The sequence below is a fragment of the Eubalaena glacialis genome, chromosome 7 (assembly GCF_028564815.1).
Source record: "Eubalaena glacialis isolate mEubGla1 chromosome 7, mEubGla1.1.hap2.+ XY, whole genome shotgun sequence".
Taxonomy (NCBI): domain Eukaryota; kingdom Metazoa; phylum Chordata; class Mammalia; order Artiodactyla; family Balaenidae; genus Eubalaena; species Eubalaena glacialis.
Window position 1 is genome coordinate 17569065 of NC_083722.1, and position 12480 is coordinate 17581544.

The window sequence follows — 12480 nt, forward strand, 5'->3', positions numbered from 1 at the left end:
TACAGCGTATGTACTGAAACTCACTACCAGATCTTTTTGGTGTTATGACTTAATTAAATGTTGAATAATAACGAAGGCACACTTCTATAGGAAGTGTAAAAACACTGTTTACACCTGACAAAATCAACTCACTGTTATGTCTATCAAGGTACAGGAATGCAAATTGTAAAGTGCTAGACAAAGGCCTTTTCTATCATCTTCTCATTCTTAAAATTAGGGGCAAACGATACCAATAGAAAGAAATGAGTATTTGTTTTGATTATACTTTCCCTTCCTAAAATACGGGCAATCTGTTTCCCATTTTTATTATAATTCATTGCTTTATTTTTTCTGCAGATCCTAATAATGTCTGAAAAATATGTGTAGTTCATTAAAGATTAAGTGACACAGTATTTAATTGTGCTTTCCAGAGCCATGCTGTCCAATATGGTAGTCACTATCCACATGTGGCTATTTAAATTTAAAATAAAATCAATTAACATTAAATAAAACTGAAAATTTGGTTCCTCCATTACAGTAGCCATGTTTCAGTGCTTAGTAGCTGGGAACTACCAGGCTGGAAAGTATAGATGTAGACCATTTCTAGCATTGCAGAAAGTTCTGCTGGACAAGGATGATCTAGGGTCACCTTAATGATTTTTTAAAAGACTTTTATTTTTATGATTTTAAAATTTAAGACCATTTTTAGAGCAGTTTAAGGTTCACAGCAAAATGAAGAGATTTCCCACATACCCCCTGCCCCACACATGCATAGCCTCCCTCATTATCAACATCCCCAGCAAGAGTGGTACATTTGATAAACCTGTATTGACACATCATAAGCGACCCAAGTCCGTAGTTTACAGTTCATTCTTGGTGGTGTTATCTTTTTTGGGTTTGGACAAATGTGTAATAATGTGTATCCATCATTATGGTATACAGAGTATTTTCACTGCCTTAAGAATCCTGTGCCTTCCACCTATTCATTCCTCCCCACCCCTGGCCACCACTGATCTTTTTACTGTCTCTTTAGTTTTGCCTTTTCCAGAATATTACCGAGTTGGTATCACACAGTATGTAGCCTTTTCCAATTGGCTTCTTTCACTTAGTAATATGCATTTGTTTCCTCTATGTATTTTCATGGCTTGATAGCTTATTTCTTTTTAGAACTGAGTAGTAGTCCATTGTCTGAATATATCATAGCTTCTTTATCCATTCACCTAATGAAGGACATCTTGATTGCTTCCAAATTTTGGCAATTATGAATAAAGCTGTCACACATATCTGTGTGCAGGCTTTTATGTGGACATAAGTATTCAACTCCTTTGGGTAAATACCAAGGATCATGATTGCTGGATGGTATGGTAAGAGAGTCTTTAGTTTTGTAAGAAGCTGTCAAACTGTCTTGGAAAGTGGCTGTCCTATTTTACATTCCAAACAGCAATGAATGAGAGTTCCTGTTGTTTCACATCCTTGTCAGCGTTTGGTGTTGTCAGTGTTCCAGATTTTGGCCATTTTAATAGCTGTGTAGTGATATCTCATTGTCTTAATTTGCATTTCCTTGATGACATATGATGAATATCTTTTCATATGCTTATTTGTCTGTATAACTTCTTTGGTGAGGTATCTGTTAAGATCTTTGGCCTGTTTTTAAATCATGTTGTTTTCTTATTGTTGAGTTTTAAGGGTTCTATGTATATTTTCGATAACAGTCCTTTATCAGATGTCTTTTGCAAATATTTTCTCCCGGTCTGTGGCTTGTCCTCATGCTTGAGACGTTTTCTTTGACAGAGCAGAGGTTTTTAATTTGAGTGAAGTCAAGCTTTATAAATTCTTTCTTTCATGGATTGTGCCTTTGGTGTTGTATCTAAAAAGTCATTTTCATACCCAAGGTCATCTAGGTTTTCTCCTATGTTAACTTCTGTGATAAGTTATGTGTTTTATGTTTAGGTCTTCTGTGATCCATTTTGAGTTAATTTCTGTGAAGGGTGTAAGGTATGTGTCTAGGTAAAATTTTTTTTTTTCATGTGGATGTCCAGTTCTAGCACCATTTGTTGAAAATACTATCCTTGTTACACTGTGTTGCCTTTGCTCCTTTGCAAAGACCAGCATTTGATTGTATTTATGTGGGTCTATTTCTGGACTCTCTATTCTGTTCCGTTGATGTATTTTCTATTTTTTTGCCGATACCACACTGTCTTGATTACTGTAGCTCTATGGTCCACACTGTCTTGATTACTGTAGCTCTATGGTAAGTCTCGAAGTCAGGCAGCAGTGATCTGCTTTTAATAATCTTTCTATTTGGATTAAAACATTTTGAACTGGGCATAAAAGGTAGCCAGATCTTATTGCCGGAAGAAGTTCTGATATGTGTAGTGTGCTTTGGAAACTTGGGGAGATCCATCTAATTCCACATAGGCAGCTATGGATTATGTTGTTTGCTGTAGTGTATGTAATAGCATTGGCTACTGTAATTTAACCTTGTTTCAGAACATATATTCTAAAAGAACTATAGTCTTATGAACTATATTGTGTTCCTGATTTTGATTGATTCTGTCTTTGGTGAGTGGACTTGGTAAGAAGCAGCCACAGACTCAAACTAATTTAGTAAAAATCCTAATACAGAGAGTCTTACGTTACAGGACTACTTGTTTAAGTTCATTTTTTAGTCTAGAGATTGTCCTACAGAAATTCACCCTTGAGGTCCGCGGAGAGTTCAGCAGACTGTCTGGTGGTTGTCTGTTCGAGTTCCTTGAGGCAAAGAAAAGAGACAACGGATCCTTGTTCTTTGACAGCTTTATTGAATGTATTCAGTCCCAAGTTTTGAATAATTTGTTTAACTAGAGATATTCTGCACAGCGAATAAAATTTCTTTGGTATGAAATTTAATCTTTATGGTATCTTCAGAATAATTTTAACATTTGCCAGATCGCTATATCTACTGCCCAGCTCTGGGTAGGTATCCAAATGCCTGGACTGCTTGAAGAGAAAACTCTGCATTTCTGATTTTTCATCCCTCGTAACAGCTGGGAAGTGTAGAAAATGTTTTTAAAAAGATACAGAAAATGATTGGTTTTAATGTTGCTCTTGATCTTACTCCCTCCAGGCATACACTGTTTGACCAATTTTCACTGATTCTTAGGTTTCTCATTTATAGATGAACAAGTAGAACAGTGTGTAAAAGATAATTCACAAGCTGCACAATTAGCTGAATGGTAATAAAAAATGACTGGACAAGCATACTCCAAGGGCTTATATGAAATTGAATATGAACTTGGAGGACACTCTTGTTTTCAACTGTGCTGGTGGTTCTTTAAAATCTTTTGTGATTGTGAACAGTTTCACTTAAAATTGTTTGCTGTCAGTTAGCTTAATATGATACTTTTTGCTTTGTTAAGATGTCCTTCTGTTTTGTTTTTGTTTTTTAACACCAGATCCCATGCATATTATTAGGGTGAAGGATCCGTTTCTCATCTACTGGGCCCTGGCAAGCCTCCTCATTTAAGAGATCTATTTATGGACAGGCCTGAAGCAGGAACGAGTGGGTGGGTGGCTCCTCCAGTGATGGGATCTTAGATTCCTGTGTTGGGTAGCTTACAAAGGGTGTCAGCTGTTTATCATCCTTCCACGTTGTATCCAGTTCAAACCTGGTCAGATGAATGCTTAGAAAGCTTCTGCACTCAATTAAGACTGCATGCCGAAGAGTCCATCCAGCAGATGGCTTCGCAACATTTACTGTCCTGAAAGCTTTCTCTGCTTAAATTATAACCTTACCTTTTGTGGCTGCCATGCTTGAAAATGGCCCTTTTGAAAGTGGCGAATTGTTCAGGTTGAGTTTGTTTTATAATGCACCTTGGCTTTAAGTAACCCAAAGAATTTAGTTAATAGAATTATCTCTATTCAACTTGCTGTTTTTGTAAATGATTTACCTAGACTTAAAAGCAACTGAGCAACCCTTCCTAAATTCATGGGCAGAAAATGTTTGTTTTGCAACCTGGTGGTCTTTTAGAATTTGTTGGCTTTGTTTGGAGGCTCAGAACAGAAAGATAAAATGGGTGATGCCGTGTTCAAAGTAGCAGTTGTAATATGGTTAAGCTGGAATGCGTTTTTAATGTACGGGTTTGTAGGAGTGAATGAAGGGAGACAAGCACAGTATTGACTGCTATGAAAATAATACCACCAAAATGCAAGATACTTCTCATTCTATGTGAAAGGAAGCTGTGAGTACATATAAAGGGGAAAAAAGGAAGGTCATGCAAAATTTCGTTTTGAAAACTCGAAGTCCTTTGGTAGTCCCTGCTTGGTATTATGGATTTTGGAGAAAACAGTAGGTATTTGTGTTTTCCATTTCTATTTAACTTGATTTTCTGATCTTTCATATTTGGCCAGCTACTTTCTGAGAACATATTGTACACATGTTCTGATGCTCTTTGAAGGCCCTCTGAGAGACAAGAGTTGATGGAAAGCTCTCAGTTCTACTGAAGTGGGTGGTCCAAGAGCTCGAACTGAACAGCTGCCACACACCCATTGAACTTTTGTCATTTATAAATTATTTTCCATGCCATCTGGAGCAAGAATGGTGCCATGGTTTAGAGAAGCTCTTTGTAGGGTGCATTCATATCCAGTGCTTCTGCAGTTTGCTTATTACCACCATGAACTGAAGTTTCCAAATCTTTATTTGCTTGGAGGCTTTAGATGTGAATAAATGAGTTATTTCTTTAAATGTCGTATTAAAGACACTACCTCCACCCCTCCTAGCATTTCCTCCTCCCTCTCCCCCTTCCAGTTACTGCATCCTGCCTGCTTTTAGCTCCAGTGGAAAATACATTAATCCCAGAGTCTCCATGAGGTTTCCTGTTTGATGACATAATCAGAAAATCCTCCTCACTTTGCCCTTGGGGTTGCAGTCTGGATGTTATGTTGTCTTGGTGGGCGTAACTCAGCCATCTAAAGAATCGGCACAGGCCCTAAACTCAGAGCCTGAAATGCATTAATATCATGTTAAAAGAAATAAAGCTGTGGGCATGTCTGCAGCACTGGTGGGGAATTTCATTAATCTGCAGATTCTCGCTGGCATCGAATGCATTGGCTGGTGACTCCCGTGCATATGGCATGAGCTGGTGCAATGCCACTAGCAGGAGGTATTTGAACTGCTCTAGTGCAACCTGTTAGACTACATCTCGTGGAAAAGTACCACAAACCCTTGACTACTAGACTTCGGTAGTGTTGATGTTAAGTTTTTAAGTCAGTTCCCCCCAACTCCTCCCTTGCCCATCTATCCCACCAAGTCTGTTTACCTAATGAGTGTTGCCCTTGGTTGTTGATCACAGGAAGCTGGGACAAAGAAAACTACTGGGAAGAGTCAGAAATAGAACATGGGGAGAGGGGATACATTTTAAAATGATAAAAGCAAGATGGCATCTGACATGTAAAGTGGTTTGTAAAATTTCGGAACTTGTGAGGCAAGAACTTCAGTAGCTGAATTCCTTGGAAAGGAGAAGCTGTATAAATTTGAAACAAGAATATGACATTTAGATGCCAAAGGGCAGGCACAGTTTTACAGGTTTAGAAGTTTATTGGCAAAGGAAATTGTACATATGCTCAAATATGGATTTTTCCTTCAGTATTTAGAAAATTTTTCATGTTTTTTGTTGCTTTGGTAGGCTGCCATAACCTTCCATTTGGTTGCCTTGGATTGAGGTACCTCCTGCCTTGGGTCTTGGAAGTCCAAGCTTGATTGGCACTCGATCAGGATGAGAACAAGGGGCAGATCCCTAGCAGGATTTACAGTATCTACATGCAAGCTGTCTTCATGACTCTTCCTCCTGTTGTACCAGTCTCCAAGGTCTAGTTCAGAGGGGACTAGTAAGAGAAAGAGAAAAGGTGTTACCTGATAAAGCTTCACTGAAGGAAGTAAAAAAGGAAGGAGAGGGCCTTGAGCCCAGCCCCAGTAAGCTGAAAGCCTGGGAAGATGTCACCATTTCTACCTCTTTGTATCAGAGTTATTTTTGGGTTTTCCATATTATATTCTAAGCAGCAATATACCTTTCAACAGGTGCTACCCATGTGGTTAGGGAGTTTGGATCACGTCACGCTAGAATGGAAAAAATATATGTTCTTTATGGCTATTGTGAAAGTTTTTGAAATTTAAAAATCACTACTGCATGAACTCTAAAACTTAAGAGTTCTGCATTTCAAGTTCTATGATTTGTTTCTTACATAATGGTATAGTGGCTACATGCCCAAACTGTGAACATTTACTCTCAAAATAGGTTCTTTTAAGCATTATATGCCTTATACTTCAATAATGGTACTTCCACGGTGGGATGGAATCTTAAATATCCTGCTGATGATGGATGAGTCACTTTTTCTACTGATAACATTTGGAAGAAATGTTATCCGAGCCAAGGTTGAGTATAGCTGATCATAGAGAGTCCATACTTCCTGGAGTCCATTCAGTCTTTGGGTACCTCACATACTTGCACTGGTTGGAAATCTAAGCTTCCTTTTTTGGTGACTCTGTACTGTACCCATTTTACTAAACTGGAACTGTAATTCCCAGAATCCCTTTCTCACGCAATCCCCTTGTGTGGTTCTTGGTTAGACTTGGGCACAAGAGAAATGTATAAGGTTTTGGAGGTGGAAATAAAGGAGCAGCCAGTTTTGACGCTCTGGAGGTCGGTGTAGGGCACCAGGCACTGTGCAGCTCACGCACCTTGTCCTTCAGCTGTGGCCCCAGTGCTGGTGTGGGGCTGCACTTGGGTCTCCTCCTCTGTTGGCTTCCCCACATCCTGGGAGTGAGCAGCGTGTGCATCTCTGTGGCGAAGGCACCACCTTGTCTTCATTCATGTGGGAGATGCTGAGAGACGTGGGTCTCAGTTTTTCCTTGTTTACCCCCACTTCATTTCAGCCCTTCTTCTCAATTGCCTGCCTGCATGAACTGTAGCGATTCCAGACCAAACAACAGACACAGCCCCTACAATGCGTAAGATTTAATTCCTTTAATAAATCCCTTATTATATATTACTCATAGTGATATATATATCATTTCCTGATCAAACTCTAATAAACAATTAAATTGTTCTATTTCTTTCCTTTCATGACACAGTCTAACACATGACATATTTTTGAAGACAGCTGTTGGTCTCTTCTTCCTATCCATAGTTGCTTTTAATCTACTATAACACCAATAATTCCTTCAGGTATCCTTCCTATGACATGATTTCTTATCCCCTCATCATCTTGATAACTGTTCTCTGGTTGTCTACTATCTCTCTTAGAGTCTTCACAAAATGTTGAATGCTCTTGCGTAGGTGGGTTGAGACCAACAGAGAGAAGGGTGACTATGATCCTTTTTACTCTGGATATGGAATGCAGCTTGGCTGGATTAGCAAATTGACTGTCTCATAAATCTCATGTTGCTGAATGTTTCAGGACATGTATGTGACAAAATGGCACTCATCTGCACACACCGGGACTCCATTTGATGTCATTTCTCAGATACTTACCCTCACTTCTGCTTGTCGAGATCTGTTTGTGTGTATCCTTCATCTATAGTTGTTTCCTGTCCCAGGTTTTGGTCAGAATGTGAAGTCAAAAGACTTAAGGTTAAGTACCAGCTCTATTTTCTTTCTTCCAGCTCTGTTTTCTAGCTTTGTTATTTGAAATGAGTAACTTAACCAGGATGTCTCAGTTTCCTCATTTATAAAATGGAAAATAATGTTTTAACTCCCTCATTGAATAATTGTGAAGGCAAAGAGTAATAGTGTAGGTAGAAGTGTTTGGGGCTAAACAATAACGTACAACACAATCTATTTTTTTATTGAAAATTAAAAAAATATAAATATTCCTTTTGCTTCATTCAGGTGATTGTTTTTAAAAAAAAAAAAAAAAGTGCAGCAAAGGGACTGAGGGCAAAACCCTATCTCCAGGAACCTTTCATAGGAAAGCACTGATTGGACGTCGACAGCATTTTGGATCAAAGCTTTATTAGTCTAACAAAGTGCCCTGGCATTCAGCCCATATTTTTACATCTTGTCCTTTAAGTTGTCATGAGTCTTTGTCAGATTCCGTCTTCAATTCCAAATGTATTTTGTCCACTGTATTTTCCTGATCTGCCAGGCTACCAGCCTTGTCAGAGAAGGAAATGAGGTCTGTCTTGTCCCTATTGAACCCACATTGTGCGCCAGGATTGTTGCTTTTTTTCTGAGTTGTCACAAACCATTCTTTTAATGATGTTCCAATAATCTTGTCCAGGATCAACAGTAAGTGCACTGGTGCTGTGTATTATTGAGATTCTCTGTTTTCTTTCCTGTCTTTTATTTTTATTTTATTTATGGGAATTTTATTTTCATCATCTCCAGTCTTTCGGCACCAATTCTGTTTCTCCACCAGTATTTACAAGAAGGAAAATTCAAGAGCAATTTACTTTTGAGTCCAGATTGCATTTACCTTGCTTTTCTGATGGCTCATCTTATTTTTGCCAAGGTTGTGGCAAACCCTTAGCAGCGGTGAGGTGTGTCTGCTATTATAAATTCATATTAGTTAAAATCCATGTAATTAGACGACCCTGGAAATGCATTCTTAAATATTATAAGTGCATTTTAAAATCTAGTGTTGCTTTCAGTTCCCTTATGAAAGCAAAACCAACAACATAAAAAGCCAGTGTATCATTAAGGACATTATAATAACACAATTTTATTGTTGAAAAGCTGGATTTTTTTTTTAAAGTGAAGAAAGCCTGAGAGAAGCCTGTTAAATGAATTTTTTACTTGGCCCTGTTAGTTTAATGTGGACATGGACAGGTGATGAAATGATTTGCTCTTAAGGTTTTGTTCTAAATAATACTAATAAAACACGACTAAGCAATTAACTATTTTGTTTATGCTATATTTCAGACATTTTACATGTATTAACTCATTTAGTACAATTATTCTGCAAGGTTGCAAATTTTGGAGATGAGAAAACAGACTCAAACAACTTGGGTAAAATGCTTAATAAGTGCCAAGCTGGAACCTGAATTTAGATCATCTGATTGAGAAGCTGCAGGTTTTTCCATTACACCACAATGTAACTTTAAACGACATTTTCCATTTGACTTTTAATTTTCTTACTTATTTGGTATTATGATGACCATGCTGAGGGACCTTTAACTTGGGCCATGTCAGTGGGAATTGCTTTAATAAAGCTGTGTTACAGTAATAAGTTGAGTGATTGTTGAGTTGGACTGCTTCATTAAAATTCATCTAAAATTTAATTTTAGGTGAAAGAAATTTACCAATGAGAAAAGAGCTGCCTTTATCAATTGTTGGTCATAAGTGGAGATTTTGCTTTATTTATTACAAATCAATTAATGGTTCTTTCCTCTAACACCCCATCAATCAATGCATAGAAGTTTCCAATGATAAGAATACCTCACCAAAAGAAATCAATTCTCCTTTGTCATTTTGACAGAAATTAGCTATAAAGGTAGATTAATCCAGAATGCTATAGGGAAATACTGCAGGCTAAGGCCAAAACCTAATTTTGTAAAAATCAAAATTGTCTTGAGACAGTTTCACAATCAATGATAACAAAAGGCTTTGCCCCTTGTTCCCATAGTAAGGATTAATTTGCCTCTCCAGCATATGAGTTGAAAACTACGTTTGTTTTTTCATTTCACCACTCTAGTCCTATTGCCAGATGCTGTAGAAAGGCTCAAGATAGTGTCTGCTCTGTTTCCCAAGGCTTGGTTTGGAATTTAAGCCATTTTAATAGGGAACTGTATAAGAAAATCTAGTGTAATGCTTGAAAAATGTACAGTTGCAGATCTTCATGAGGCTGTTTGCTGGCTCTGATACAAGGTTTCTGTAAGAGTAGTCTGAAAGAACCTTTGGAAAGGAGAAATTTCATTAACACAGGCTCACCAGAGGAATGTTTGAACCAGTGTGAGCGCAGTCAAACCAACAGCTCTATGCATACAATATTACTAATAGCATATTAGAATGCAGCAACCCCAGAAGCTGCATCTGTAGACTCTTATTTTAAAAGGTGATTGCAAACATGTGAGTAGTTACCATGATTATGGCCCAAATTAGGGCATGCTATTTCCATAGTACTTATGGAAATTCATTTTTATAGAAGTTTAAAACTTAGACATTAAAAATCCTCTCTACTTAACTGTGTGATATAAAGTATTCAAGAAACGTTTATGCTTCTAGTTTATGTTTATCCCCAGGCTGAAAAATTTTAAACCACTTGTAGCCCCTTCTTTCGAGGATATTGCCTCAACTTTTTATTTATATAACTTACATTATATAGGTCAAGTCCTTGACTAGAAACTCATCGAAATAAGGTTTGCTTCTGAATCTCGGTGTTTAAATAGCTTTGGGGGAACTCTACTTAACTAAATGGTTTTCCCTAAAGTAAGACAGTAAGCATTGAGTGGTTTTTCATTAAAAGAATTTTTTTTCATTATTTTAAAGTTACCATCCTTATTAGAAACATAAAAGTAGTTTTGTATGCTTGTTTCTCCCATAATATATTTGAAAGCCTTTGGAGAAAACATTTACATTTTTGTTGCATATAACTGGTATATATAAAGTTTGATGTTGGACAGTCTTTTACTGGTTACTTCTTAAATCTCAAATTCCAGTCCAGCTCAATTTTCCCTAGGGTGAGTTTTAAGATTTCTTGGTCTGTCACCTGGTACTTGACTCCTAGAGGTAGAGTAAGTGATTAGTATCTGGTTTAGAAATCGCATGATCTGTTTCTAAAATGGTGTAACTCTTAAGATACGGTTATACTATTTTCAGCCTCTTTTAGTCAATGCTTTGGGTAGAAAAAATACTTATCACTAAAAATAAATATCTTGTCCATTTTCCGCAAGTAACAGTCACTTTCACCTAATTAAATAAAATTTGTTCTTAGTTTGCTTGTACTTAAGCAATCTAATAAGTGATAGAGTATTTTGAATTAATGTAGCCACTGTGAGTGCAGCTAAATTATGCTATTTTAATTTCAAATGTGAGACCGTATGCTGAGACATCAGTCTCTGTAATTTAAAAGGAGTTGAAATTATACAAAGTATGTTCTCTGATAACCGCAGAATTAGAGGCTAATAACAGAAAGCCATTTAGAAAATTCCCCACATTTGGAAATTGAACAACATACTTCTAAATAACCCATAGGTCAAAGAATGATATATTTTGAAATGGTAATAGAGCATGCCCAATGTATCAGAGTCTGTGAGAGATGCAGCTAAAGGATCACTTCGAGGGAAATGTATAGCTTCAAGGTTTTAAAAACATCAAATGTAGTTGGTAAAACTATAAAGAACTGCAAAATGAAAATCAGTAGTATGGTTGCCCTCGAGGGAAGAGGATTGTGATATGGGAGGGGCCCACAGAGAGAATGCAAATGTTCAATTTCTTTAACTTTTGTGGGATATGGGTGTCTGTGTCTGTTATGGATTGAACTGTGTTCCCCCAAATTCACATGTTGAATCCCTAGTACCTCAGAACGTAACCCTATTTGGAGATAAAGTCTTTAGAGAGTTAAGTTAAAATGAGGCTCTTAGGTGGGGTGCTAATCCTCTCGGAATCCTTATAAGAGGCAATTTGGAGCACAATACAGGTAACAGGGACTCCAGAGCACACAGGGATAACACTGTCAAAGAGGCAGCAAGAGGTCGGCTGCCTACAGGTAAGGAGAGAAGTCTCTGAAGACATGAACCTTGCTGACACCTTGATCTTGGACTTTCAGCCTTCAGAACTGAGAAAATCAACTTAAGATGCTCAGTGTATGATATTTTGTCACGGCAGTCCTAGCGGACTAAAAGAGTGTCCATATTAAAAATAATCTTTATTCTTACACATCTTAAATATTTTTGTATCCAGTTTTTTATGTCAATTACAGATGAATACATGGAGACTATCCTTTGGAGCCTAAATGTTGCTCTTCTGTGTCAGAGCATGCTAATGGCATTTCCGGGACTCCAGTTTTAATGTTTAAACTTACGGGAATAGCTGTGTATAAATATTTAAAATGTGACAGCACTATTTGTGGTAATTTTATGTACCTGAAAGTTGTAAGGCTAAGTGAGAAAATCTAGGAAAAGCCCTTGTACCACATGCCTGGCACAAAACACGTTAGGTGTTACTACTAATACTGTCATTTATGATGATTATTTCATTGCAGTTTTCGCTTTCTTGAAAAGTATAGGCTCAGAGAATGAGCCTCCCATAGTAGACCTTGGGAAAAGGGTGGCAAGTTTCAATATACTTGTTGAGAACATAGCTGTTTTCTGCTGGCCTGAGGTTAAAACATCTTGGGCTGAGACTGTGAGTGTCCTCTTGGGGACAGACGGTTCTGCCGCCAGCACGAATACTGTTCTCTGCCTTTGGGGATTGGTCGGCAGCGGCAGCAGCAGACAGTGAGACAGAGTTCTTGTTCCAGGGCTACTTCTGCCTTTAGGGCCATGTCTGTACTTTTTCCAGAGGAAATCAGGAAAGAGGGAGGGCT